This window comes from Phyllostomus discolor, chromosome 6 (assembly GCF_004126475.2).
Source record: "Phyllostomus discolor isolate MPI-MPIP mPhyDis1 chromosome 6, mPhyDis1.pri.v3, whole genome shotgun sequence".
NCBI lineage: Eukaryota > Metazoa > Chordata > Mammalia > Chiroptera > Phyllostomidae > Phyllostomus > Phyllostomus discolor.
The window spans coordinates 41,271,869-41,276,927 of record NC_040908.2 but is presented as its reverse complement, the minus strand read 5'-3'; the positions used below and the strand labels follow the sequence as shown (position 1 = coordinate 41,276,927).

Here is a 5,059-nt window from a genome sequence, read left to right as displayed (position 1 = left end):
AGAAGTTTGGCAGCCTCCAACAACCAGCGCAGAGGTTGTGGAAATTATCGATATTCAGGTTCCTCCTAAATTCATGCTCTGCTAGAGTATGTCATTTTTAACCTTGAAGGATAGCAGAATATGCCACTCCAAATTTGCCATTTTGGCATAAATATTATTCTAAGCTAAAGGCAATTGAGAAGAAGCAAATTCAAATAAGCTCTCTGCCCTCCCCTATTTGCCTAAAAGCAGGACATAGATTTGTAAGGGTTCCCCTCTCCACCAAGAAGGACAAAAGTTAATCACTAGAGATAACTCTAAACCCTTATTAGCCTGGAGACAGCACCAGAGGACTCTACTGTATGCAGCCAACCCAAACACTACTTAACACAGGAATTTTCAGGGAGATGCATACCTCTCTCTTTAACTCTTTGACTTCTGTTTGTTTATTCTTGAACCCCTGCCTTCCCCTGGAGGGTGACACATTATTTCCCTGCCTCTGGCAAGTCACATCAGCTAGTCTCTTAACTAATCACTCTCTCCATCTCAGCAACACACTTGTTGGTTGGTTGGACAGTGCCTTGCGCATTTCAGCCAGAAACCCAAGTCCCCTACTTACTACGATGCTCCTTGTCTCTCACCTTAGCCCCCCAGCCTGTCCCATCCCCTGAGAAAAAGTATCTCAGAGACAGAATTAATAGACCTCCTGTACTGTATATAATTTCTAGCTGTCCATGGCATGTGATGTATGAGTCCATTCCCAGATGGTCTCATGCATCACATGCTAGGCCACAAGCACAATCTCAAGTAGTTCAAAAAGAACAGAAATGATACATGCTATGTTCTCTGGCCAAAATACAATAGAAAGAAATATAAAGTAACAACCAAAACAAATAAAAATAAACCAACTACTTGGAAATTTAAAAATTCTCACTGAGTCAGCAATTGAATTGGAAAGAGAATCAAGAATACAAAAGTTTATTCAGAAAATGATTGTTAAAACATGCCACAGTAATCTCTGTGGAATGTATTCAAAGCAGTACTTTTAGGAAATTTTATGATTTGAAATTTTCTCTGTTTTGGTGGTTGATAAAAAGAGAACATTTTAGAAAGAATTCCACTGAAGATTTAGAAAGGGAACGTGAAGAGAAGCTAAAGAAGAAGAAGAAAATATGACAATAAAAGCAGGGAATAATTTTGAAAATGAAAAATAATTTTACTAGGCTCAACAAATAAAACCAAAAGCTAAATATTTGAAAAGTAAAGCCATAATTTAATAAAGTTTGAACTGAGAAAGGAGGTAATACATAATAATTTAAAAATAAGAAAATAGAATACAAAGCCTATGCTAATAAGATTTGAACAAATGCATGAAAAGAACAATTTTTTTACAATATGAAAGTCCAAACTTCACCTAATAAATATTAAACTAATAACTTGGGAAGGGGAAAGAAATGTAGAATGTTATTCAGCTACTGGGGGTGGGGGTGTTAGTTTTCTATTGCTGCATAACAGATTACCATAAACTCTGGCTTAAAAGAACACATATTTATTCTCACAGTTTCCCTGGTTCAGGAGTCCAAGTATAACTTCATTGGGTCCAGGACTTAGAGTTTCAGCAGCAGCAGTCAATATGTTGGCTGCACTGTATTCTCATCTGGTGGTTTGACGGAGGGAAAAATCTGCTTCCCAGCTCAGTTGTTGGCAGAATTCGTTTGCTTATGTTTGCAGGGCCAAGGGCCCAGCTTCTTACTGACTGTGGCTATGCTCAGGTCCTAAGGCCACCTGCAGGCTGTTGCCATGTGGCCCTCTCCATAGGCTGTCCACAGCAGGGCAGTCGGCTTCTTCATGGCCAACAGGAGAATCCCTCCTGTCTACTTAGACAGTCTTATATAACAGACTTAATCAAGGAGTGACGTTCTATCACCTTAGCCATGTATTGGGTTGGCCAAAAAGTTTGTTTCCATAAGATGGCTCTAGCAGCACTTAGTTGTCTTTAACTTCATTCAAAACAATTTTTTAAAGATTCTATTTATTTATTTTTAGAGAGGGAAGGGAGAGAGAAAGAGAGAGAGAGAGAAACATCAATGTGCAGTTGCTGGGGGTCATGGCCTGCAACCTAGGCACGTACTGTGAATGGGAATCGAACCTGCGACACTTTGGTTCACAGCCTATGCTCAATCCACTGAGCTACACCAGCCAGGGCTATTCAAAACAATTTTATCAGATTGTATTGTGACAACTGTCCTATCAGCATGCATTTAAAAAAACATCTAAATTGGTGAATTTTTGTGTAGTCATTTTAATATTGAAGATGGAAGTAAATATGCAACATTTTCAGTATATTATGCTTTAGTATTTCAAGAAAAGTAAAAACACAACTGAAACACACACAAAAAAAGATTTGTGCAGTGTATGGAGAAGGTGCTGTGACTGATTGAACGTGTCAAAAGTTTCGAAGTTTCATGCAAGAGATTTCTTGCTGGACGATGCTCCACAATCAGGTAGACCAGCTGAAGTTGATAGTGATCAAATTGAGACATTAATTGAGAACAATCAATGTTATGCCATGTGGGAGATAGCTGACATACTCAAAATATCTAAGTCAATAAAGTTATTGGTGAAAATGAAAAATATGTCTTATATTTTACCAAAAAAACTAAACAGACTTTTTGGCCAACCTGATAACATACCTAATCAACCAACTGACATCCCCTCTCCCTTGCCATGGCGTATAGGTTAGAAGCAAGTCACAGGTTCCACTTGCACTTAATGGAAGGGGATTGATTATACAGAAGTGTTCTTCACTGGAGGTCACCTTAGCTGGCTCCCACATATTGTTGTCTACCACAATATGGCTGAATGCCTTATCCCCCCCAAACTTTCCAAAGCTAATTACCTGACCTTAAAAAATGGCATTTGAGGAGTTCTGTTCCCTGACGATAAGACTGAAGCTCCAAAAGAGGCATGAGCAACAGGGAGTATGAGCCTTCAAGAACAGTCTTGGGCCCTCACCTGTATGCAATTTAACACCCATTGCTACATCCCAATCTACAACACAGCTTGAGTCCAGCCTCTGTCCTCACTTCTCCCTGACTTCAGACCCAGCTACAGTACCATCAATGCTCAGCTTCACTGTTCGGCTTGACAAGCACCTGCAACGGAGTCTCGCTGTCCATGGTGTTATGCTCTCTTGCTGAGGCCATACATGCAATGCATACAACTTTAGGGGCCTAGAGACATTCTAGGCCCACATCACTTGGTCTCATCTCCTGTCCTATAACCTGCCTCATCCACAAGATGTTGCAAATATTCTGATCCATATGATGAAGGGCCTATCTGTGACTGATGCTGTAAAGAAAAAGGCAGAGGAGTACAATTTACAAAGTCTTACTTGGTAAAGGCTTTCTAGGGATTGGTTGAACTGGAATTGAAAGACTCTGGGACTGCTTTTGTTAATGATGGCACTGGTAAAATGTATTTTTTTATTTTTATAGGATGATCAGAGAGGAGGTGATGCACTGACTTGGTCTTCACTAAAATGAATTGGGCTTAAAACATCTCTGCTTTGTCATACCTTGTTTCTGAACTTTGAAAAATATGGCCTATTCCACAGTTCATTCCGAGATATAAAATACACATGGCTTGATCCTGAAATCTAATAAAGGTAATGCACAAATAAAGAATACTATAGGCCATGTATTTTCTTTTTAAAAAATGTTTAAATTTAATCTTTATTGTATTTTTTCCATTACCATTTAGTCCCCTTATTCCCCACTCCCTAGGCCATGTAGCCTCAGTGGGGCAGTATCACCATGCATTCCAATGGAGCAATTTGGTTCTTAGGGTGTTCAAAATTCTTATTCTTTTTCTGTAGAAAGTGCAGATATACAGATAGCACATTTTCTGTGGACTTAAAGTGACGTGAGGAGCAATTAGGAAACAAACGTCTAGCGGAGAAGGTGGAGGTAGTCCACGGAGGCCGCTTCCCACTCCTGAGTGGGTTCCAAGCTTGATCTTGCGCTGAGCCATGGCCCAGAATACGCTGTCCTCGCACTTCTGTGGTGGACGTAGATGAGTTTGACGAGAACAAATTCATGGACCAGCAGGAAGAGACAGAGGCAGCAGCAGCGGCAGGCGAGCCAGGCCTGGACCTAGGGAAGTGGACGGGCTCCAGTGGCAGGGGGCTGTGCTCTGGCGCTCCACACAGCCTGTGGAGCTCTGCGGGCAGCACGGGAAATCAAGCACTGAAGGAATGAGCCCGGGCCGCGGTGCTCAGAGTGCTCACAAACTTTAAGAGTGGCGAAATTGAGCAGGCTGTGCAATCACTGGGCAGAAATGGCATTGACTTGCTAATGAAGTACATTTATAACGGGTATGAGAGGCCCACAGAAAATATAATAGCATTGCAGTGCTACCCCAGTAGCATGAAAAGGCATTAGCAGTAGGAAGTCTACGCTCCATTATGAGTTCTTACAGTAAGAAAGACTGCTTTAAAAAAAAAGAAAGACTCACGTTACCTTGAGAAAAATTTTGGATACACAGGCTGGTGAAGAAGGGACTTATAAATGACCATCTTCCTAGGAACTCCCAACTGTTCCAGGACATGTGTCTGCTGAAGTGTATTTTATCTTGAAGGTGGAGGGAGAAATTGTCTTGCTGTTTCCTGAATCCTTTGCAAGATCTGCTAGTCTCTGCCTTTGTCCACGAGTAATGCAGACTGCTGTTGTGACTGTCTGCCAGAGTGGCTGGCCGGTGTTGGTCAGGGCTACCTGTGGGCACTGTCTGTTTAAAACCAGGGATGGGGAGGGGGGGGCACGATTTGAGCTGGTGCAGACCCAAGGGCTGCAGTGAAAGGGAGAGCTTGTGTTTTGAAGGGGAAAATCCCAGAGGGTGTGTACAGCCATCCCATCCTCGGAGGAAAGCGGGCTCTCTTGGGTTCATCATGAAGTGCTTGCTGCATCAGAAAGCTCTTGGCCTATTAGTATATACATAAAAAAAAGAGAGTAAAAGATGTCTCAAAAGTCTTCTTAGAGAAGAAATAATGAGAAAGAGGATAAGAAGCACTGCTCCAGGGCAT

At 41.6% G+C, this 5,059-nt stretch overlaps 1 pseudogene; it reads left to right on the top strand.

Moving 5' to 3' along the window:
- Positions 1 to 4,009: 4,009 nt before the first annotated feature.
- On the top strand, positions 4,010 to 4,504 carry LOC114498696 (annotated as a pseudogene).
- The last annotated feature ends 555 nt before the right edge of the window (positions 4,505 to 5,059 follow it).